At 40.3% G+C, this 25,792-nt stretch overlaps 1 long non-coding RNA gene across 11 annotated transcripts in view; it reads left to right on the plus strand.

Annotated features, from left to right (window-relative positions):
• Positions 1-25,792, plus strand: part of LOC135230270 (uncharacterized) — a 74,265-nt gene that overhangs the window by 24,401 nt on the left and 24,072 nt on the right. For 7 of the 11 annotated variants that reach the window (XR_010320907.1, XR_010320909.1, XR_010320908.1 and 4 more), the window contains exon 2: positions 19,082-19,229. The exons of 1 other annotated variant lie outside the window; for it this stretch is intronic. This is a non-coding gene — a long non-coding RNA (uncharacterized LOC135230270). Of the gene's footprint in view, positions 1-19,068; positions 19,230-19,346; positions 19,586-25,792 lie in introns of all 11 variants that reach the window. 3 more of the 11 variants (XR_010320902.1, XR_010320906.1, XR_010320904.1) reach the window with 3 other exon arrangements.

Genomic DNA, 25,792 nt, shown 5'->3' on the forward strand with positions numbered 1-25,792 from the left:
TGATGTTGCTCATTGGTCCAGTTGTGAGGATTTTTGTTTTCTTTATGTTGAGGTGCAATCTCTACTGAAGGCCGCGGTCTTTGATCTTCATCAGTAAGTGCTTCAAGCCCTCTTATCTTTTAGCAAGCAGGGTTGTGTCATCTGCAAAATGCAGGTTGTTAGTGAGTCTTCCTCCAATCCTGATGTCGTGTTCTTGGTAAAGTCCAGCTTCTCAGATTATTTGCAGATTAAATAAGTATTGTAAAAGAATACAACCCTGACACACACCTTTCCTGACTTTAAACCACGCAGTATCACCTTTTTCTGTTTGAACGTCTACCTCTTGATCAGGTTCCTCATCAGCACAATTAAGTGTTCTGGAATTCCCACTCTTCGCAATGTTATCCATAATTTGTTATGACCCAAGCAGTCAAATGCCTTTGCATAGTCAATAAAACACAGGTTTAAACATCTTTCTGGTATTCCCTGCTTTTGGCCAGAATCAATATGACATCAGCTGTGATATCCCTCCTTCCATGTCCTCTTCTGAATCCTGCTTAAATTTCTGGCAGTTCCCTGTCAATGTACTGCTGCAGCTGCTTTTGCATGATTTTTAGCAGAATATTACTTGCATGTGATATTAATGATGTTGTTTGATAATTTCCACATTTGGTTGGATCACCTTTCTTAGGAATCGGCGTAAATATGGATCCTTTCCAGTTCGGAGGCCAGGTAGCTGTATTCCAAATTTCTTGGGATTAGACAAGTGAGTGATTCCAGTGCTGCATCCATTTGGTGAAACATCTCAGTTGGTATTCCGTCAATTCTCGGAGGCTTTTTTTTCTCACCAATTCCTTCAGTGCAGCATGGACTTCTTCCTTCAGTACCATCGGTTTCTGATCATATGCTACTTCCTGAAATGGTTGAAGGTCGACCAATTCTTTTTGGCATAGTGACTGTGGGTATTACTTTCATCTTCTTTTGATGCTTCCTGCATCATTTAATATTATACCCGTAGAATCCTTCAGTATTGCAACTCAAGGGTTGAATTTTTTCTTCAGTTCTTTCAGCTTGAGAAATGCTGAGTGTGTTCTTCCGTTTTGGTTATCCATCTCCAGATCTTTACACATGTCATTATAATACTTTTTCTTCTCAAGCCACCCTTTGAAATCTTCTGTTCAGCTCTATTACTTCGTCATTTCTTCCTTTCCCTTTAGCTACTCGACATTCAAGAGCAACGTTCAGAGTCTCTTCCGACATCCATTATGGTCTTTTCTTTCTTTCCTGTCTTTTAAAGGACCTCTTGCTTTCTTCATGTGTGATGTCCTTGATGTCATTCCACAACTCACCTGGTCTTCAGTCATTAGTGTTTACCACATAAAATGTATTCTTGAGGTGGTCTCTAAATACAGGTGAGATATACTCAAGGTCATACTTTGGCCCTTTTTGACTTATTCTACTTTTCTTCCGTTTCAACTTGAACTCCCATATGAGCAATTGACAGTCTGTTTCACAATCGATCCCTGGCCTTGTTCTGACTGATGATATGAGTTTTCCCATCTTCTCTTTCCACAGATGTAGTCAGTTTGATTCCTGTGTATTCCAACTGGTAAAGTCCACGTGTATAGCTGCCGTTTATGTTGTTGAAAAAAAATATTTGCAGTGGATGAGTCACTGGTCTTGCAAACTTCTTTCATGAGATTTCTGGCATCATTTCTATCAGCAATGCTGTATTTTTCAACTACTTTTCCTTCTTTGTTTCCAACTTTAACATTCTAATGACCAGTAATTATCAATGCATCTTGATTGCACGTTTGATCAATCTCAGGCTGCAGAAGTTGTTTAAAATCTTCAATTTCTTTGTCTTTGGCATTGGTGGTTGGTGCATAAATTTGAATAGTCATATAAACTGGTCTTCCTTGTAAGTGTATGGATATTAGCCTATCAGTGACAACATTGTACTTCAGGCTAGATCTTGAAATGTTCTCTATGATGATTAATGTAACGTCATTCTTTTGACTCTGGTGGAATATCCGTGTTTGTAAGACTGCTCACAGACTGTTTCACCAGAGAGTTTTCCGGTACTGCAATATCTACCACTAATCTCTGTGATCCCTGTGAACTGGCAAAATAAGAATAGTGCTATAGATTTCTTCCAAATACAGAAAACATAATTATGAAAATGTTCTTGCCATTGATTATGTTCTTTACCAATCCGTTCCGATGGGATTTTTGATACTTCACTCGAAAAATGAGTCCAAGGTACTGTGATGTGATTGTTTACTTTGTGTGGCCTTTCTAGCCATGGTCTTATAACATCCACCCTGGTGCTTGGGCAGGACTGTGTGATAGGGTAATTGTGGCTCACCAAGGGGATTGTTTAGTTTTCCCTTCAAAGAGAACCAGTTCCAGAGCAAAGAGGAGGCTTCAACTCCCATCAAGGAAGAACAGCCAGGAGCTGAGCATATATTATGGACCTGAGATCCCTGCACTGAGAAGCTGCTAGAAGCAGGAGACTGAGATAGAGAGAGGAAGCTGTAACCCTGAAGACGGTAAGATGCCATGGCAGGAGAGACCAAGCAACAGGGACCCGGCTATAGGAGATGCTGGCCCAGGGAGAAGGAAAGCTGAGTGCCTTTGGAGAGAGGCCCAAGGCCAGGCAGAGGCACGCCTATGAGCACAGGAGGGAAGAGGTTGTCCTGATAGAAGAAATGTATTCTGAGTATCTTTGAGCCTGAGTTATAACTGTTACTTCCCTAATAAACCCCATAATCATGAATATGGACTGTGAGCTCTGTGTGGCCGTTGCAATGAATTATTGAACCCAGCAGAGAAGTAGGGAGTGCTGTGTGAGGGACAGTTGGTGTCAGGGTTAGTGAAGATGGTGGAGAGAGGATAGTTTTTTCACCAATGCCTTCAATGCAGCTTCGATTTCTTCCTTTTATACCATCAGTTCTTGATCTTATGCTACCTCTTGAAATGGTTGAAAATTATCCAGTTCTACTGCAGTACTATATTAATATCAGACAAATTATACTTCAGAAAAAGGAGTATTATTGGGAATAGGTAGGGACATAACATAATAGAGGTTCACTTCTCCAAAAAGATACAACCATCCTAAATGTGTACATATTTAACAACAGGGCTCCAAAATACAAAAACTAATAAATCCGAAAGGGGAAATGGACAAATACGCATTTGTAATTGGTATCAGTACTTTTCTATCAATAATTAATAGAGCCCTGCTAGTCGAAGTCCAAAGCATCTGTATGAACCACTCATGGATGTCTATGTGTGTGTGTATGTATATAGTATAAAGACAAGTAATACAGAAATAAACATAGAGTCCTTGGGAGGTGCAAACGGTTAATGCATTCAGCTGCTAACCAAAATGTTGAAGGTTTGAGTCCACCCAGAGGCACTTCGGAGAAAAGGCTTGGCGATCTACTTTTGAAAAATTAGCCGTTGAACTGACACACTTGTGTGTCACTACTACTCTGACACACATGGGGCGAGGGGTCACCCTGAGTCAGATCAGCTTGATAGCAATTGAATGATTTTTTTATTCATTCTGCCAGTGTTTGTCTTTTAATTGGTATCTTAGGCTGGGTTCTCTAGAGAAGCAAAACCAGTGATATATATATATGTATGTATTTATATATAAATAGATTTATATCAAGGAAATGGCTCCCGAGGCTGTAGAGGCTGGTAAGTCTCAAGTCCATGGGTCAGCCTGGTGGCTTCTCCTGACTCACATAGATGCAGGGACTGCAGAACTCAAGATCTGCAGGTCATACAACAGGTCTGTGGTTCACAGGCTGCAAAGGCTGACAAATCTCAAGATCGGCAGGTAAGCTGGCAGCCCGCGGCTCACAGACTGCGGAGGCTGATGAATCCCCAAATTGGAAGGTAAGCTGAGAGTTCAAGTCCCAAAAACTTGAGATCAGATGAAGAGGAGCCAGCTGCAGGATTCAGAGTGAGCAAAAGCTCAAGAGCCTTGCCAGAAAGTCCACCTATATTGGATGCAGTCCACACCCCTGAGGAAACATCTGATTGGCTACTCACAGCAGATCCCATCATGGAGGTAATCACATTATATCACATCTCATCATGGAAGTGATTGCATCGTTTTACGACTGCTAAACTACATCATAACTGCCAAAGCACTGAGAATCATGGTCCAACAAAGTTAACACACAACTTTAATGATCCCAATTGTGAATTTAATCTATTTATATTTAAAGCAATTCATGATAAGGAAGGACTTATATCTTCTACTTTGTAATAGTAGGTCATATACGTGTTTTGTTTCTCATTTTCTTCACTACTGTCCACTTTTGTGTTTGACTGATTTTTTTTCAAGTGTACAATTTTGATCCTCTCCTTGTTTCCTTTCCTTATATTTTTTAACTTCTTAGTGGTGAGCATGAGGATTACAATTAATATCTTATATTTATAACAATCTTCTTTTAATTAATACAAATTTAGCCTCAACAGTATACAAAATTCTGCTTTTATTCAGCTCAGTTACCTCCCCTACTTACGTTGCTGGTACAAAAATTGCATCTTTATACATTGTGTGTCCATTAAGAGAGATGTGTAAGTATTTTTATGCATTCGTGCTTTAAATCATATATGAAAAAAAGAGAGGCATGATATAAAAATATTACTGACTTTGTTTTATCTAAGTAGTTACCTTTACGGAGTCTTTGTTTCTTTTTATGGCTTCCAGTTACTGTCTAGTGTCCTTCCATGCCAGCCAGAATGATTCCCTGTAGCATTTCTCATAAGGCAGTTCTGCTGCTAACACACTCCCTCAGGTTTTGTGTATCTGGGCATGTCTTAATTTCACCTTTATTTTTGAAAGATAGTTTTGCTAGATATTGACATCTTGGTTCATAGTTTTGTTTCTGTATTTTTTTTCCAGTATCTTAAATACATCATCCCACTATTTTCTCATCTCAATGGTGTCTGATGAAAAATCAACAGTTAAACTTGTTGAGACTCTCTTCTTGTACATTAGGGGTCACTTATCTCTTGCTACTTTCAAGTTTCTGTCTTCGTCTTTTGACATTTTGATTATGTCTCTCTGTGGATATCTATGTATTTATTGTCCTTTGAGTTTATTGAGCTTCTTGGATATCTAGATGACATTTGGGAGACTTCCAGTCATTACGTTTTCAAATATTCTTTCTGTCCTTTCATCTTTCTTTCCTTTCTGGGACTCCTTAATGAGTATATTGGTATGCTTGATGTTATCCTGCAGGTCCCTTAGGCTCTGTTCATTTTCTTCATTCTTTTTCCTTTATGCTCCTCAGTTAGAACAATTTCAGTTGTGCTTTTTCAAGTTTACATTTTCCTGCTTTCTTGCTCAAATCTGCTGTTGAGCTCCTCTAATGAAAATTTTATTTCAGCTATTCTACTTTTCAGCTCTATAATTTCTATTTGGTTCTTTTGTATAATATTTCTTTATTAATATTTTCTACTTGTTCATACATTCTTCTCTTGGTTTCCTTTTTTTTTTTGGTCTATGGTTTCTTTAGCTCTTTGAGGAAATTTAAGACAATTGGTTTAAAATCTTTGTCTAGTAATCCCAATATCTGTGTTTCCTTAGGGATGCTTTCTGTTCATTCTCTTCTTTCTTTCTTCTTAACAAATGAACCATCCTTTTCTTTTTCCTTTTATGACTTAGAATAGTGTGTTGAAAACTGGATATCTTAAATATTATAATGTAACTCTGGAAATCAGATTCCCTCCAGTCATTAGGGTTTGCTTTTTTTTTTTTAATTGTTGAGGGCCAGTCATCCATTTGCTTAGTGATGTTTCCAAACTAGTTCTGCAAAGATTGTATGTCTTCTCATGTGTGGACACTGAAGTTCTGTTCTGTTATGACAGCAGTCAGTTCATGACCTGACAGTGATTTCTTTAAATGCTTGTAGCCAAAAAGAAAAAGTAACATTATCCCAGTCTTTGCAGATTGGCTCTGAACTGGGGTGTTCTTTCAGTGCTAAGCAAGAGCGCCTAAAACTCTGCCTTAGCCTTCACTTCCTGCCCATGGAGCCCAAAGATCAGCCAGAGGTGCAAGCCTAAAGCTTTGTCAGGATCTTTATGAGCATGTCTTCATCCTTAGGCAAGAATATTGCACTTCAGATTCCTCAGTATATGTGGTAGCCCTTCAAAGCCCTTAAACCACCAACCATTGTCCTCTCAGCCCCCTTTTTTCCAAGCTTTTGGATGTCTCTGCTGTTTTCTCTGTCCTTCATCCTTTGACCCTGGATGTAGGTTCAATTCTTATACCTTCGTACTGCTCAGTTTCCATCACATCATACATTTTTTCTTATGTGCTGTTGAGTCAGTTCTGACTCATAGTGACTATAGGATGGAGTAGAACTTCTCCAAAGGGTTTCTAAGGCTGTAATCTTTATGGAAGGAAACTGTCATATCTTTCTCCTGTGGAATAGTTGGTGGATCAAATCAAAAGGTTTAAGAGCTGAGTGCTTAACCACTGCACTACTGGGGCTCCTTTTGACATCATGCATCATAATAGATTTTTAACACACCCCTCAGAAACATAGAAGTCCATAAATTGTCAAGGATACAGAAGATTTAACATGTATAAAAATACCAGATTGATATATGTGTATGTGTGTGCATTATCTAACCACTAAAGAATATACATTCATCTCATGCACATACATAGTGTTTATAAAAATTAACTGTATACTGTGTTATAAAGCAAGTCTCAACAAATTTCAAGAGTCTGCAATAATATAGAGGATACTGTGTAAGTACAGCATAGTTTAAAAAAAAACATCTTAGAAAAAGAAAATACAAAATCTCCATGTGCTTGGATATTTTAAAATACTAGGCATTAAAAAAGACATCATAATGAAAATTAGAATATATTTTGAAGTGAACAATTATGAACATAGTACATATAAAAATTGGTGCAGTACAGACAATATAATATAGGAAACTTACAGCCTTAAAAGTATAATTGGAAAGAACAAATTTTGAAAAATAAGTGAGTTAAACATCCATTCAAAATGTTGGGAAAAAAACAGAAACAAACATTCATAGGAATTTTTGTTTCTATTAATGATTGGATACATGCAACAGACGATCAACGAAGACTAAAGTTAATTCTTAGAAAATGCTAGTAAAATTGACAAACTTTAGGCAAGATTGATCAAGTGAAAAAGAATGAAGGTATAAATAACGAATATCAGGAATTAGAAAGAAAATGACTGCAGATCTTGCAGAACTTAAAGATAATGTGAGAATGTTATGAACCATATTAGCTAATAAATTTGCAAATTTAGGTAAAGTAGGCAAGCGTATCATACCATGTAAGTTAATAACAACGATTCAAGAAGAAACAGGAAGCAAAAGTAATTCCACAATTGTTAATAGAATTGAATTGGAGCTCAAACTATTCTCAAAAAGAAAACTTCATGTCAGATGGCTTTTCCTGCAAATTCTGCCAAATATTCAAGAAATACTTCACAAATTCTTCAATATAAAATGAAATATATACCCAAACTCATTTTATAAACCTTGTAGAATGAATATTGATACCAAAACCTGACAAGAGCAGCACAAGATGGGAAAATTACAGGCCAATGTCACTGATGAACATAGATGCAAAATATAAAAAGAAATAGGCAAAACAAATCCAGCAATACTCTAAAGAAGAATATATTATGACCAAGTTGGGTCTATCCCAAGAATTCAAGGTTAGTTTAACATTCAAAAATGAATCAGTACAATTTGCCATATGTACAGGAAAAATAAATGTGGTTATACTAATAGGTGTAATAAAATAAGTATTTGATAACCTCCAGCATCCACTCATGTTTTTTAAAAGAACATCTAGCATGCCATGAGACCAGAAGAACCAGAAGGTTCCCGGCTACTGTCGCTGAACATTTTGATCAAAGAGTCCATAGCAAAGCCCTGATCAAAAGGGGGAAAATGCAGAACAGAATTTCAAATTCTCATGAACCCTAGACTTTTTGGAGCCATTGAGGGTGAATGAACTCCTGAAACTATTGCCGTGAGATAATCTTTAAACATTACACCAAAAGCCTTCCCTTGAATCATCTTAAAACTGAAGTATAAAAAAGAAAACACCATACTGTTGCCATTGAGTTGATTCCGACTCAGAGACCCTGTAGGACAGAATAGCACTGCCCCATAGAGTTTCCAAGGTGCAGGTGGTGGATTCAAACTGCTCTTCTTTTGCTTGGCTACCGTATCACTTAACCACTGTGCCACGAGGGCTCCAGAACATTAGCTACTTAACTAATAAAAATGGTCTACCTTGAGCATATGCTCTTTTAAGAACTGTCTATATGGCATCAGATTGCCAACAGCTACTGAAAAGATTAGATAGGAACCTTAAGGAGCAGTGGGTTTATGCTAATGACAGAGGAACTACTCAGAAAAGGAGGGTAAGAATGGTTGCACAACTTGAATGTAACCGATGTCGTTAAATTGTACAGGTAGAAACTGTTGAGTTGGTGTATGTTTTGCTGCATATATTCTCAACCACAAAAAATACATTTACAGGTAATAATTAACAAAAAATGTCAAGGAGAGCTAAATATTTTGAAAATAAGACAGAGTTGCATGTGAGGGAATGAGTGGGGTGAGCTGTTTTAGATTAATAGTAAAGGCTTATGGGAGCAGGATATTTGAGGAGATAACTGACCTATATCAAAGGAGAGAATAGCTGTATGAAGTTCTGGAGGGAGGATATTGCCAATAAAGGAAAGAGTTGTTTCTGAGGCCCTTTAATAACCAAGTGTTCTGGCATGTTTTGAGGAAGCTCAGGAAATAAGTCATGGCTAGTGTGGAGTGAACCGAGGGAAGACTGTTAGGAAATGAGGTTAGTATGGTGGGCAAGCCCCGCATCATGAAAGACCATGGGAAGGATTTGGGAATTTTTCCTAATTGCCATGAAAAGCCACTGAGGTGATGCTGTTATGTAGACTGTAAGAGGGAAGATCGGTGGCACGGAGTCCAGTTTTCACCAAGAGATGATGGTGGCTGTAAGGTGGAGGTAGTGAGAAGTGGATAGAGTCAGGATTTATTTTAAGGTAGCGCCAAGAGTCCAGAATATGTGTCAATGGATTGGATGCAAGATTTGAATAAAGGAGAGAAATCAAGGATGATTTCTAGGTTTTTGTCCTGAACAATCCAGAGGATAGTGAGAACATTTGCTGAGATAAGGAAGACTGGGAGGTAGATAAGACACTTGGACGAAGAATTTTATTTGAACCACATTAAGTTTGAGATGCCTAGTAGACATTCAAGGGGAGATGTGAGGTCAGCCATTGGTGAAGGAACAGGGCAGAGTATGTAAATGAGGGTATCCTAGGGCTCAGGTGGAATTGACTGCCATGAATTGGCTCAGATAACCTAGACAGTGAGAAGTGATGAGCGATGTTACTTAAACAGGGCATGGAAATCAATGAAAAAGGTGTGGGAGTGGCAGGGAGGCTAAGGTAGAGAAGTTTCTCTCTTCCTAAACCTGATTGGCTGGATTTGAAGACATCATAAGTTCCTGTATGAGAAATATCCAGCAAATTACCAGTTGATTTAATAAATTGATAACAAAGTCTACCTTTCAGCCAAAGATTGAAAAACAAACAAACCAATTGCCATCCAGTGAATTCTGACTCTTAGCAACCCTATAGGACGGAGTAGAACTACCCCATACGGTTTCTAAGGAGCAGCTGTTGGATTCAAACAGCAGACCTTTTGGTTAGCAGCTGAGCTCTTAACCACTGCACCACCAAGCTCAAACCAAGAATAACACACATGAGGAACTTACTCCTTAGTTCAATCAAGTATGTAGAAATTCAAATTTGTAATTTTGGAGATTCCCCCTCTTTTTTTTCAAAGTGGGGGGCATTGAGATGGAGGATTTTCCTATGCCCACCATCCTAAGGGATTTAATTAACCCATAGTTGAGACATTGTAAACATCTCAAGAAATTATTACCTTTGAGAAACTTGAGGGTGAGTAGGCATATCACCTGGCTCCTCTTAAACTCCTTTTAAAAACCTGACTTGAAGACTCACCTGCCTTTTTGAATAAGTGCCAGCTTGAATAGGCAGGGTTCAGGGAATTGCCAACCAAAGGTATGGTTTCTCCAGAGGCCTCCAAGAGGTGTAAAAGAAGAGCGGAGCCAGACCCCGTGCTTGGGACACACCCTTGGTAGGAAATATTTGAGTGTGTGTGTGGTGAGGGGAGCACTCGGTGTGGGAGAGTGGGGTGGGTGGGTAATAGGGAAATGCCTGTTTTTTTTTTTTTTCTGGTTTTAAGAAACAGTTTTTTACTTTTTTTTTTTTTTTAATTACAACGAACAGTTCAGTGGAGTCATGTTCCTTATCTGCAGGGGCTAGTGGAAGTGCTGATAGCTGAGAATGTAGCCTGCTCCCCAAGTGCGAGTTGGCATTTTGGAGAGAAAACTTGATGTTTGGAGCACTGACTGGCCCTGCCTTTTCTAAATAATTAAGGGTGGTGGGGTGGTGGTAAGAGAAAGAGGATGGTCTATGAACACTGACCCTGGAAAATTAACTCCCGAGTGTGTGGGTTGTGGATAGCAGGAAAAGAACATCACCCGCAAATGACAGCAGTGCCTTTATTTATTTATTTATGCTTCTTTTTAGTTCTGAGTTGTTTTTAAGCCACAAATTAATGGGGCCACCATGAGTTTTCAGAGAATGAGTTTTACAAAAATCTAAGTGTTTTAAATATTGCAAGGATTTACTTATATATGCTGTATATGAGAAAAGTCCTTACAGTTACAGGGAGGAGAAAGAAAGTATATTCAGGAATTAAATTTTCACAGTTCTCTGAATTCTTATATTTCTCTTGTTGTCCATTTTTCTTTTTTTGTCCTTCATCCACCCCTTCCACCTTTACCCACTGTCCTCATCATCTAGTGCTGCCGTAACAGAAATACCATGAGTGGATGGCTTTAACCAAGAGAAATTTAATACCTCGCATTAAAGTAGGCTAATAGTCCAAGGCATCAGCTCTAAGGGAAAGTTTTCTCTCTCTTTCGGCTCTGGAAGAAGGTCCTTGTCCTTATCCTTCCCATGGTCAAGGAGCTTCTCAGGTGCAGGGACCCTGGGTCCAGAGGACATGCTCTGCTCCTGGTGCTGCTTTCTTGATAGTCTGAGGACCCCAACTCTCCGCTTGCTTCCCTTTCCTTTTACCTCTTGCGAGATAAAAGGTGGTGCAGGCCACACCTCAGGGAAAGGTGACCTGAGTGAGGGTGGTGTTACAATCCCACCCTAATCCTCTTACAGTAAAATTACAATCACAAAATGAAGGACAACTAGGCAATAGTGGGAATCATGGCCTAACCAAGTTGAAACACACGTTTTTTAGGGTCATAATTTAATCCAAACCGAATCAAACTTGTCACCATCAAGTTGATTCCAACCCGTACAGACCCTAGTTGATATTAACTCATAGAGACCCTATAGCATAGAGTAGAACTACCTCATAGAGTTTCCAAGGACTAGTTGGTGCATTCGAACTGCTGACCTTTTGGTTAGCAGCTGAGCTCTTAACCACTATGCCACCAGGCCTCCACTTGATACACAGTCCACCCTAATTCACCACTGTGTTAGAAAAAGGTGTTGCTATTCTGAAATAAGAACTTTTTACTATACTTTTGTGTTCGTGGTTGCTTTGGGTATGTCTTTAAGAACTGAACAGTTAACTCATACCCATTAAAAACCCATTGCCACTGAGTCTATTCCAACTCATAGCGGCCCAATAGGGCAGAGCAGAACTGTGCCATAGACTTTGCAAGGAGCGCCTGGTGGATTTGAACTGATGACCTTTTGGTTAGCAGCCATAGCTCTTAAACAGTACACCACCAGCATGGGAGGGGTTTAATTGATAACATGATGTCTGGGCTCCAAGGGAGATGGAATGGATGTGCAGGAGAAGGGCATGCAGAGGCAGCCTGTATAGTCCCCTGAACTCTGTTCAAGATCATAACACACCTCAGTAATCACTTGAATCTAAACATACAACTTTAACAGTTGATGTAAATGACTTTACACATGAATTTTGGAACGCAACTATTTCTCAATGGAAGTTTCTTCAACTAAGCTGTTTGTATTCCCTTAATAATTATGAAAGCTAACATTTATTGTGTTCATTCTGTGTGTAAGGCCTTTTTCTAAGTGCCTTGTGTGTTTTATTTAACCTGCGTAACAACCTTTTGAATAAGACCCATTTTAGAAATGGGAAACTGAGGCAGTGAGAGATAAAGTAACGTTCCCAGATCAACCAGCTGATAGATTGAGTTAGGATTTAAACCCAGGCACTTTGTTTCAGAATTTGCTTATGTAATCACTGTACATGACAGCAGTGAGCCCTAGTGGCTGTGTGGCTAAAGAACTTGGCTGCTAACTGAAAGGTCAGTGGTTCGAACCCACCAGCCTCTCTGCAGGAGACAGATGTGGCAGTCTGCTTCAGTGAAGACTTACAGCCTTGGAAACCCTATGTGGCAGTTTTACTCTGTCCTTTGGGGTCACTATGAGTTAGAATCGACTTGATGACAGTGGGTTTTGGCACATAATACTAATGTGCAGTGTATTCTGTATGCCGTGTATATGTTCAGAAACTAATTTTCCGAACATTTATGCCATATATAGATTACCAATCCAGTTGCCGTTGAGGAGATTTTCACTCATGACGACCCCGTGAGTTTTCAGAGTAGGACTGCCCTCCATACGGTTTTCAATAGCTGTGACCATTTGGAGGTAGATTGCCAGGCCTTTCTTCCAAGGCAACTGAGTGGATTTAAACTGCCAACCTTTCAGTTAGTAGCTGAGCACTTAACTCTTTGTGCCACCTAATACATATATATACTAGGAGGTTTTCCTCCTTATTTGTACTTTAATGTTTTGTAGCCTGTTATGAATAGTTGTTCCTGGCAGTGAACTAGATGCTAAAGAACAGAATAGGCACATGTAACCCTCTCTCACCTTCTCCCTCCCCTCTTTCACAGAGATGAAATGAAAAGGAATTAATGAGGACAGATTATTGGATTAGGGCCCATACTCAGGGCTCTAACAGCATGGGGAGTTTCTCCTGTCACTTCAGTTCTTGTTCAGGAATTGGCACCTGCTTTTTGTGAATCACAAATACCAGTGCTTTATATCAAGCCATTTAGATTTGGGCTATGGAGCAGTGACTTTAAAAAATTAAATGTTATTTTCAGAGATTTTTTCTATTAATTGTTTACATTTATTTTAATTGTATATTCTGAAACCGCTACAAAAAGGCATGAAATAATTGTTTAAATTTTAATTCGTATGGGTCAAAATGTATGTTAAACTACCTATTGTCGCCTTCACAGTCGTTGTTATGTTTGAGCCGGTTGTTGTGGCCACTTGTTACCAAGTATGACTTTCTTCTCCAAGGACCGATCTCTCCTGACAACATGTCCAAAATATGTGAGATGAAGCCTCGCCATTCTTGCTTCTAAGGAATATTCTGGCTGTACTTCTTTCAAGACAGATTTGTTCATTCTTTTGGCAGTCCGTGGTATATTCAATATTCTTTGCAAATACCGTAATTCAGTGCCTTCAATTTTTCTTTAGTCTTCCTTATTCATTGCCCACCTTTCGTGTGCGTATGAGGTGACTGAAAACACCATGGCTTGAGTCAGGCGCACATTAGTTTTCAAGGTGACATCTGTGCATTTGAACACTTTAAAGAGGTCTCTGGCAGCAGATTTGCCCAATGCAATGTGTCGTTTGATTTCTTGACTGCTGCTTCCGTGGGTGTTTATTGTGGATCCAAGTAAAATGAAGCCCTTAGTGATGTCAACATTTTCTCCGTTGTCATGATGTTGCTTATTGGTCCTGTTGTTAGGCTGTTGGTCTGTAGTCTTTGATTTTCTTCAGTAAATGCTTTAAGGCCTCTTCACTTTCAACAAGCGAGATTGTATCATCTGCATATCTCAGGTTATTAATGAGTCTTCCTCCAATCCTGACGCCTTATTCTTCTTCAGACAGTCCAGCTTCTCGGATTATTTGCTCATCATACAGGTCGAATAGGTATGGTGAAAGGATACAATGGAGATGCACACCTTTCTTGACTTTAAACCATGCAGTATTCCTTGTTCTGTTTAGATGACTGCCTCTTTTTCTATGTACAGGTTTCTCATGAGAACAATTAAGTGTCCTGGAAATCTCATTCTTCCCCATGTTATCCATAATTTGTTATGAGCTGGAGTAGGTCTCAGAAATAATGTGCCATTTCTTCCAGTTGGTCCTGCACAGCTGCCTACTTCCCTAGGTGGTAGCAGGTAAGGCCTGTCTCAGAAACACTCCCCTCCTCACTAAGCATGATTCTTCACACTGCTCTATCTTCTTTCCCGTGTGTGTCTCCTGCCCTCCTCAGTGGCTGGGGAAAATGATAGTAGTCCACTATGAGATTTATTCTTTTATTATACTTTATTTTATCATATGTTTTTATAACATAGTTCCGTTAAAATCAAGGGTAATAAAAATGTTTGTGTGATGGAAGTGGATAATCCCACCCATTGTGTCCATCTAAAGTTTCATGAGAAAACTGTGCCCACAACAGAGGGCTCCCACTCCTCTGGCTCACTGTATTTTCTCCTCGTTTATTTGCTCTTCCCTCTTTCCTGATGGATGCATGGGACCACTGAGCTTCAGGACTCCACAATTCTCCTTTTCATACCAGTGTTACTGTAATCTTGGGTTCATGGGCTGCCTTGCCACAGATTTACTCATTCAGTTTCTGTTAATTATTTCATTACTTAAAAATCTCTCATGAATTTTTCCAGAAGTACATTCTATTCCTCAAAAACTTGGAAGCAATGGGAAAATATGCAATAAATAACAAGAAAACATACGTAATGCATAGAATAAATTATTAACGTTCCGATATGTCTGTTATCTTACTTACATTGGCATGTATGCGTATTAGAGTCTCTGGTTGATGCAAATGGTTAATATCTTGAGCTGCTGACAGAAAGTTGGAGTTCAGGTCCACCCAGAATTGCTGTGAAAGAGAGGTCTGGCAGCCTACTTCCGAAAACCCAGCCACTGAAACCCCTATGGAGTACAGTTCTACTCTGGCACACTGGCGTCATCATGAATCAGAACTGACTCAGTGGCAACTGGTTTTATGTGTGTATTAGCACACACATTTATGTATATTAACACAGATATTATATCCTGATATTTTCATTCATCATTAGTCTTTTCTCATGATAATTTTTTTTTTGTTTTTTTTTAATGAGGGCATTAAATTACTTTATAATATTCTGTGTGCATGTAGTATATGTTTTTTAACAATTTGAACTATAGTTGCAATAATAAATGTGCATGTTTCTGGTAATCTTCAATGTATACTTACATCTTTTTAACATACATCTCTGCCATTAAATCTCTTTGTTTAATTATTGTTTAACACTCTTTACGCCTAAGAGATGGTCTCAGAAGCAGCCCTGATCAGTTTTTCTCCCTCTTACTCATGAAGCCCCTTAATGTATCCCAAGGTATCAACTACGAAGCATTTTACGTCCTTATCATTTGTTTATTTTTCATTCAGTCAGTATATTCCATGGGCCAGAAATAGTCTATGTTATGCAGATACAGTGGTGAAAGGTACACACTGTCCCTGTCCTCATGAAGGGGACAACCCAGTGCAGGTGGGAGGAGCACTGGGGAAATGCAGCTGAGAGCAAGGACAGACAACCCTCCAGGAACCACACTGGACTTCAGAGAGGCTTGTTGGCTGCTGTTCACCTGGCAGGCTTCTAGATACCAGAGTACCCTTGGGCTTGGTGCCTGCTCCTCTCTCTATTGACACCCTCCCTGTAGGATGCCTCAGTGAGTTTACTGCTGTCTATTTGTAGCTAAGGACGTGAGGTTTATACCTCCATCCATTCAAACTCCTCCTGGGTCCAGACTCATATATTCAAATGTCAGCCTAACTCTCTGTATTGACCTCTTTATGCATTATAATGATACATTCCTCATATGGCCATCATGAAAAGCAAACATGAAAGGGAAAGCACAGGAGTGCCTGGCACCAGTGTAGGTACTCAATGAACATTAGCTGTTGGTATTATTCTTGACATCCCCATGTGGGGTGAAGTTTTATTACCTGACATCTCCATGTGAATATCTAACACCCACACCATGTTATCTAGGCTATGAAACAATTCTTGGTTCCAACCACCATTCCATTCTTATCGATGAATTTCTCAAGGCTTCAGTGATGGGATTGTGTGTTTTTCCACACAATGGACGTGATTAGGAATGGTTGGCTAGGTCCTACACAATAAATTGCTCCAGCATTCCTATGGATGACCATTGAGACAAGTTTCAGCCAACGAATGTAGCAAAGAATTGTAACCACTCTCAGCTGTTCATGCGAGTACTCTCAATCCAGAGTATCTGGTAAGTCGACTGTTAGGGATTGAATTGTGTCCCTCCAAAATGTATGTGGAAATCCTAACCCCGGTACCTGTAAATCTGACCTTGTTAGGAAAGAGGGGGCCTGCTTTTATTATGTGAATGAGGTCATACCAATGTAGGGTGGGTCCTAAGCGTAACTCTTCTTAGTTATAAAAGGAGCAGAATACACACAGACACAAACAGGTGAAAAGGAAGACAGACAAAGAAGACAGATGCTTCTAGAAGGCCAGGAACACAAATGATTGCTGGCATCTACTAGAAGCTGAGGTAGACAAGGAAGGACCTCCCACTACAGCCATGCCCTGAATTCGAACGACTACCTGCTAAACTGTGAGAAAATAAATTTCTGTTCTTTAAAGCCATCTAGTTGTGATATTTTTTGTTATGGAGGGACTAGGTAACTAACACACATAACCGTGCTTATAAGTTCAGCCCAGTGCAGAATAATTTTCTTCCCTCCTTGGTCTAGCCCACCCGAACCTGCTCTTTCCCTATCAGTGTCCTTTGCTTTCACCTAAGAGCTATGACAGAGTAAGCTCGATGGTGATGCATTGAAATTTCAATTTATTTTATATTTATGATTATTATTAATTCCAGTATTTTCTACAGTTTTCAATGGAGACAGTCTTATAATCTATGAATAGCATTTATACTTTTTCTTTTTTTGTACTAGCTTACACTTCCAGTGTTAAATGTTTAATAAAAGTAATGATAGAAGCACCCTTATTTTATTGTTTATTAATTTTAAAGAGAATGTCCCACACGTCACCATGAACTATCATGCTAGTTGTAGTTTTCCACGTTCGGGAACTCCTTTTCTGTTCCATGTTTGCTCCTAGTCCTTATCTCTCGGTGTGATTGCATTTTATCAACCTGCTTTGCCCCCATCTCTTGAGGTGAGGATATGTCTTCTCTTCTTTCACCTATGCATGTGGTGAATGAAATTACTAAATCTTTAATGTTCACTCAAATTTGTATGCCTACAATAAACCGCCTTGATCATGGCGTGTTACGTGGTTTATACTTTGCTGGATTTCCTTTGCTTGGCGTCTTACGTAGGGTTTTGCATCTCAGTTACTGAGTGTGCTTGTCCTCTAACTCTTCTTCTACTATCCTTCTCTAGTTTGTTATCAATTTTAAACTAGCCTTAAGGATCAAGTTAGGGGAATATCTCATGATTTTCTAATCTCTGTTGACTACGTACAAGATTAAAATGACTGTTTCTTGCATGTTTGCTGGAACCTGACTGGAAACGATCTAGGTCTGCCGTTTTCTTTGTAGGGAGATGTTGAACTACTGACCCACTTTATTTAGTGGTTAAAGGCATCTTCTGGTGCTAATTTACTTAGAAAAAATTCTGATGCATGTTCTAGGTTGCTCGAATCTCATCTTTAAATATTGATTATCAGGGCTTGTAGCCTCATGCAAGGCAATTCATCAATCCCAGATTTCCCCAAAGTCAGGCTCTGCAACTCTTCCCGGTACCAAATTCCCTCATTTAAGACTTATTTGCAAAGAAAGAGACAACAGTATGCTATCTACGCAGTTGTGTATGCGCAGCCTTCTTGAGTCCATATTGTGAGGATACAGTCTTCTAATACTTTTTTTGTAATTGTTCTTTTTCTTCTTTTTTTTTTCCTTTTTTCACTGCCAATACACCCCCTCCCCCAATCTAGTAGTTTTAAAGTTGTGCGTTTCAGGTTCAAGTCTGTAATCCAGCTGGGCTTCTGTTTGTGCTGCATGTGTGCATCAAAAGAACGTGCTTCTAGAAGTAGAAAGCAGGCAGTGCGACTGTTGGGTGGTTGGCGGGGTAGGGGGAGGGGAGCTGCTGCTCAGAGAGGGCGCCCGAGGGAGGCACGAGATGCCGGGCTGCCCACCGCAAGCCCGCAGACTCCAAGGAGGTGGAACCCGCGTGCGCCATGAGCCTTTTGAGACAGGCCCAAGCCCGCCCAGCCGGGTGCTTGCAAGTTCCACCAGGACTAGGGGAAGCCTAAGGCCAAGGAGGGCAAGGTCTAGGGTCTGGACCTGAGAACTGGTTCTGCCACTTGTGATCGCAGAGCTTATGCTGGAAAGGAGGGCAGGAAGCATATCACAACGTGTGTCCGGAGGATGACCCAGAAGGGCGGGAGTTGTGGTCACCCAGGGACTCTGGGTCTGCATATGGAGGCCCCCAGGGTGCAATTCCAGGAGCAGAAGGCAAAGCCACAGAGGCCAAAGTGCACCTCGCCAATGCTTCCCAGGGGCATTGCCCCAAATCTGGGGAGCAGTCCCTACTCTGGGCTAGGGACTTTGTTTCCTCCATTGTCATCACTGACTGTGAGCAGACTCTAGTCTATGCAGACTAATGAGGAGTTATCAAAATGAGCTCCAAACTCCGGATTTGAGTTAAGGATCATAAACTAACATAGAGAAATACGACTTTAGCAATAAGTGACTGTTTGAAGCCCAAGTTGCCTTAAAACACAGAATTTCAGTCTTTCAGCTCCTCTGCTAATGTAATAACTAAGAACAGAATCTCACTGGAGCTCAAAGATGTGGGGCACTGGGAATACTCCTGGGTCTGTCTGCTCACGGCTGATTGCCTGATTCCCAGTTTTATTATACAGCTTAAATACAGACCAGAAGAGGAGTTTGGGGCTTGACATCTGACATCTTAACACCAGTTCCTGTTTCTTGAGGAAGGAAGAGGTAAAATAAATCAGCGTTTACTGTGTCCTTCTCCATCCCCGGAAGTCCTTGTGAAGACCCTCTCAGGTAAGGACTGACAGGGAGTGGCTTGGTTTACTATTCGACTTTGTCCTTCAGTCACTTTGTTTATGTCCTGCATGTAAACTATTATGCATTGACAGAAGCATTCTAATTCTTATGCAGAATGACTAGACCTCCTGCAGAATGACTATATTGTGCCTCCCTTGGGCACCCCTGTCTGCGCAGCACCCTCCACCCCCAACTGCCCAACCGCCTCTCTCCTGGCATTCTGCTTCTAGAAGTATGTTCTTTTGATGCAGAGATGCAACACACACAGAAATCCCAGCTGGATTACAGACTTGAACCCGAAGACCTTATGCAGAATGACTATTTATGAACCACTAAACTCAGTACTAAAGCAGGTACTTACTCCTCAGAGAAGGCCCTGGGGGAGGTTGATACATGCATTCCCCAGTGCTCCTGCTGCTCTAGAAGTGCCTGAAATGCCTCTCTGGGAAAGGCCTTCAGATTAGGCTCATGGCCCACGTGGGAATTCAGGCCTATTTTTCTGTTAGAACATCTCATTTCGCTCTGAAAATGTTATTATCCAGTTTATTCACCAGGCATGAGTACAGACATCTCATATTTTCAAAATTAATCCCATTCTCTAATACTAATTTGCCACCAAGAGTATATTCCAAAGTGTTTCCAATAGGCTAGCAAGTCTTTCCAAAGAGGGGAGTCCTGCTCCGTGTTGTGCAGTGACAGCAGGGATGGCATAATATGTTTACCCAGATACCTACCACTTTTTAAAAATTTTTTATTGTGTTTTACTTGAAACTTTACAGAGCAAATTACTTTCTTGTTCAGCCATTTATACACAATTGTTTTGTGACATTGGTGGCAATATTCATGATGTGTCAGTATTCTCTTCTATGCTCCAGTTCCCCGTTTCCATCTGCCATGATTCCTGTTCCATCCTGCCCTCTTTTCTGTGCTTTTGGGCAGGTTTTGCACTTTTGGTCTCATACACACGATTGAACTAAGAAACACTTTCTTCACGTGTGTTACTGTTTGTTTTATAGACCTGTCTAATCTTTGGCTGAAGGGCGAACTTCAGAAGGTACTTTCGACTTTGTTGCTTTCCATAATTCCTGAAATTCCAAGTCTACCACCTGAAGAACTTCCTTTAGTGTTTCATTTAGAACAAGTCTGGTGGCGATGAATTCTCTTAAGCGTCCTTCACCTGAGAATGTCAATATTTTTCCTTTACTCATGAAGGAAATAACAGCCTATAGAACACTGGGTTAATGTTTCTTTTCTTTTAGTGTTGAAAAAGTGTTGTTTTCACAGCCTTTTGGCCTCCATGGCTTCTGATGATGAATACGGAGTCATTCCAATTGTTTTTCCTGTGTGAAATGAGTTGTTTTCTCTCTAGCTTCTTTGAAGATACTTTCTTGGTCCTTGTTATTCCACAATTGACAGTGAGGCATTTGGGCGTAAAATTATGTGAGTTTAACTTGTTGGAGTTTGCATAGCTTCTTGAATCTGTAAGTTTATGTCTTTCAACAAATTGGGAAAGTGTTGAGCCAGTATTTCTTCAGATACTTTTTTCTACACCACATATTTTCTGTACACCTTATGTAATTCCAATAAATAAATGTTAGATATTTTTGGATTTTTTTGAGGCTCTGTTCATTTTTTTTTCAGATTGGATATTTTCAGTTGAACTATTTTCATCTCATTGATCCTTTTGTCTGTCAACAGCATTCCGCTGTAGAGCTGATCAAGTGAATTATTTATCTCTATTTTTCTATTTTTCCTGTCTAAAATTTTCATTTGTGAATGGTTTCTATGTATTTTTCTATTTTTCTAAGGTGTGCCTGTTACTTCTTTGAGCGTGGTTAAAGTAGCTTTTTAAAGTTTTTGTCTATGATTCCAAGACTTACAGAAAATGTTGATGTTGTTTGTTTTAGGAATCACTTGACCCAGTTATGTTCAGGCTGCAGGTTCTTTCCCACCTTCTGTGTGCTGTGGCTCAGATGTCGGTTCAGATTTTGAAGACTTTGCGGTGATATTTGGATGTAATCTATGGGAGTGTCACTCAGTCTGGGACCTTGTTGGTGTTCTAACCCATAATGCAGTTCTCAAAGGATTGATCTACTTCTTAGGGTCAGAGCAAAGCATATGCAACTATGGGAGGTGGGGGGGGTATGAAAAACAACTTTATGGTATCCCTCTTTTGAGCCGCCTGTTCTCTGTCTCTCTGAGGCTCTCTGATGTCTGAGCAGCTACTTTCCTGGTCCACTGGCAAGAATGTAGGGGCTTTAATCTCTTCATTCTGCCGTGCAATTAAGTGACTGGGTCTGCCTATGAGGCCAAATAACGGTAAGATGGAGAAAATGTAACAGAGATTCCTCTATATTATTTGGTCCTTATATACTTAGGTCAGAGAGAAGGCACACTGTTTCTGGTGATACTTCAAAACAGGTATGGAGAAAAAGGCATTAACAGGTCGATAGCTGCATACTAGGTGTTACGGATTAAACTCTGTCTTCCCAAAATGTATATATCAGCTTGACTAGGCTATGCTTCCCAGTATTGTGCGATTATCCACCATTTTGTCAGCTGGTGTGATTTTCCAATGTATTGTAAATCCTACCTCTATGATGTTAATGAGCGAGGATTTGAAGCAGTTATGTTAAGGAGGCAGGGCTCAATCTACAAGATTAAGTTGTGTTTTAAGTCAATCTCTTTTGAGATATAAAAGAGAAAAGAGCAGAGAGACAGGGGGACCTCAGTACCACCAAGAAAGAAGTGTCAGGAGCAGTGCATCCTTTGGACCTAGGATCCCTGTGCTGAGAACCTTCTTGTCCAGGGGAAGATTGGTGACAAAGACCTTCCCCTAAGAGTGACAGAGAAAAAAAGCCTTCCCCTGGAATTGGCACCCTGAATTTGGACTTATAGAGCCTCCTGGACTGTGAGGGAATAATTTTTTTTGTTAAAGTCATCCGTTTGTGGTATTTCTGTTACAGGAGCACTAGATGTCTAAGACACTAGGTACCAGGAGATGTACATTTCCCAGTTCTTTCACTCCCAGGGACACTATGACTGAGTAGCCAATGCCATAAATCCATGCGAGCAGACTATTCTGATTACTGCTTTGACTCTACTGTCTGTTATGGTAACCACACCCACCTTGTCTTTGTTGATTGAGTGCCACCACTTGGCTGCTACCACCATGGGCTCCAGTCAACTGCATTGTAGTTAGGTGTCTTAATTCAGTTAGGGCAGTTCTCACTGTGGACTCTTACTTACATAAAATAGCAACCACAGAAGTCTTCAGTAAAGCTGGGGCTTGCTTCACAAATTTGTACCTCACCGCTATGGTAAAAAGAGAGCCCCCTGGACACTCCGTGTGTGGGTCTGTGGGTCCAGCCTAATAAATCCATTCTAACCTGCCAATTTCCCTCAGCCTTTGGTTACCTTCTCCTACATTATACAATGGCAGATCTGCCATTTCCACTTGATTTATTGTAGGCCAGCACTTAATCCATGCTTCAGTAAACCAACCAAATAAACTATGAGATCCTTTTCTAACCTCTCAAGCTGAAACACTGAATGAAGAATCTATGCTTCCTGGGCCTATATCAATAAACTCAGACTAATCCACCTTTATGTTGCTTGCACCATTATCCCACACACGAAATAGCCATTCCCACACATATTCACCAGGTTTCTGTATGTATATATTAGAAAAATCAAGCAGTTCTTTTGGAGTTTAGCATAGCTTTTCCTGGGTCACACTTCATAGCTCACCTTTTGGGGCTTGTTGGGACTGAAGTCTAGGTATAGGTCTAGAAGCAAAAATGGGCAGTGGCAGTGGGATGTTCAGCCGTGTCTTATAAGGCATCTGCCTAAGGTGATGCCCCAGGCAATGCCCCAGACACCACCCCAGGAGACAACTCAAACAAGACACTTCAGGCACAGCTGGGGTAATCTCATCAGATGGAGGTGGAAGGGATAATTGTTTTACTGGGAAGGGTGCCTTAGCAGGCAAAGTTAGAGAATCTCTTCAGATGGGAGTAAGAGGTCTGGTTCTGTTAGGAAGAGCGATTCAACAGAAATTGGAGGTTCATTGTCCCCCGCTTTCTGACTGTCTGCCCATATGTCCTCATCCCAGGTTTCAGGATCCCATTTCTTCCCAATCAATGCCCTCACTCTAACTTCAGACACCATTTGAGGTTGGATATTCAACCGGCGCTTTAATTCAGTCACTCTTATGATAAGAATCTGAGTTTATTTTTGGCAGCATTAGCCTTGTTACTATAAGAAATATGGTTTTCTTTCTGGGCACAGGTGGCAGCTTTCAGATCTTGTATGTGGTGCTTGAGCTTTGAGTCCATTTCTTTCATTCACCAGTGTGGCTAGCAAAAGCAGGACCAACCAAGCAGCTTCCTTATTATTCTTATGCTGACAAAATTATAGAAAAGTATCAAATATATAATCAGACAGAGCCTTGTCTCTCACAAATATTTGATCCAGTGGTAGTAGTATTTTGCGTATTTCTATTGTCACCTCCACCATGGATTAACAATAGCCTGTTTACTCCTGGAGACAGTTATCAGTGCCTTTAAGATTAGCCAGACTTGAGAATCAATTCAGAAAACTCATCCTTAAGATTTGGTTCCTCTAGAACCAATGTAGGTACCAAATGTCTTAGCCTGGGATCTCTAGAGGTGCAAAACTAGTGAAGAGAACATATATATATATACACACACACACATATATATGAGTGTGTGTGTATATATATGTGTGTTTCTGTGTGTGTGTGTGTGTATGGAAACCCTAGTCGCATAATGGTTAATAGCTATAGCTGCTAACCAAAAGGTTAGCAGTTCGAATCCACCAGGCGCTCCTTGGGAACTCTGTGGGGCAGTTCTACTCTGTCCTGTAGGGTCACTACGAGTTGGAACCGACTCGACGGCAATGGGTATATATATATATACATACACACACACACACACACACACATACATATATATACGCATACATATGTTAGTTGTGGCTGTTAGATGCCATCGATCCTGTGTAAAACAGAATGAAACACCGCCTGATCCTGAACCATCCTCACAATCATTGCCATGTTTGAGCCCATTCTTGCAGCCATTGTGTCAGTTCATGTTGTTGAGCGCCTTCCTCTTTTTTTCTGACCCTCAGCTTCTCCAAGCATGATGAGCCTCTCCTGGGACAGGTCCAAGGCACGTGAGACGAAGTCTCGCCATCCTTGCTTCTAAGGTGCATTCTTGGTGTATGTCCAATATGTCCAAGGCACGTGAGACGAAGTCTCGCCATCCTTGCTTCTAAGGTGCATTCTTGGTGTACTTCTTCCCAGATGGATTTGTTTATTCTTCTGGCAGTCCATGGTATATTCAGTATTCTTTGCCAACACCATATTTTAAATGAATCAGTTCTTTGGTTTTCCGTATTCATTGTCTAACTTGCTCAAGCATGTGAGGTGATAGAAAATATCATGGCTTTGCTCAGGCACACCTTAGTCCTCAAAGTGACATCTTTCTTTCTCAACACTTTAAGGAGGTCTTTTGCAACAGATTTGCCCAATGCAATACATTGTTTGAATTCTTGACTGCTGCTTCTGTGGGCATTGATTATGGATTCAAGTTAAATGAAATGCTTGATGACTTCAGTATTTTCTCTGTTTATCATGGTGTTGCTTACTGGTCCAGTTGTGAGAATTTTTGTTTTCTTTATGTTGAGGTGTAATCCATACTGAAGGCTGTAGTGGTTGCTGTTCATCAGTAACTGCTTCAAGTCCTCTTTACTTTCAGCAAGCAAGGTCGTATCAGCTGCATATCATAGGTTGTTAGTGAATCTTTCTCCAAAACTAATGCCATGTTCTTCTTACAAACCAGCTTCTCAGATTATTTGCTCAGCATACAGATTGAGTAAGTATGGTGAAAGGATACCACCATGACACATAACTTTCTGATTTTAAACCACACAGTATCCCCTTGCCCTACTCAAATGACTGCCTCTTGGTCTATGTACATATTCCGCATGAATACAGTTAAGTGTTCTGGAATTCCCATTCTTTGCTAAGCTATCCATAATTTGTCATGAGCCGCACAGTTGAGTGTGCTTGTATAGGAAACAGAAATAGGTAAACATCTTACTGATATTCTCTACTTTCAGCCAAGATCCATCAGACATCAGAAATAATATCCCATGTTCCATGTCTTCCTCTGAATCTAGCTTGAATTTTTGGTAGTTCCCTGTCTGTGCACTGCTGCAACTGTTTTTAAATTATATTCAGCAAAATTTTTCTTGCGTCTGATGTTAATGACATTGCTTGATAATTTCCGCATTGCGTTGGACCACCTCTCTTTGAATGGGCACACATATAGATCTCTTTCAGTCATTTGGTCAGGTAGCTGTCTTCCAAATATATTGGAATAGACAAGTGAGCGCCTTCAGCACTGCGTCCGTGTGTTGAAACATCTCATTTGGTACACCATCAATTCCTGGAGCCATGTTTTTTGCCAATGCCTTCAGTGCAGCTTGGAGTTCTTCCTTCAGTACCATCAGCTCTTGATCCTATGCTACCTCCT

This window comes from Loxodonta africana, unplaced genomic scaffold (genome assembly GCF_030014295.1).
Source record: "Loxodonta africana isolate mLoxAfr1 unplaced genomic scaffold, mLoxAfr1.hap2 scaffold_98, whole genome shotgun sequence".
NCBI classification, from domain to species: Eukaryota; Metazoa; Chordata; class Mammalia; order Proboscidea; family Elephantidae; genus Loxodonta; species Loxodonta africana.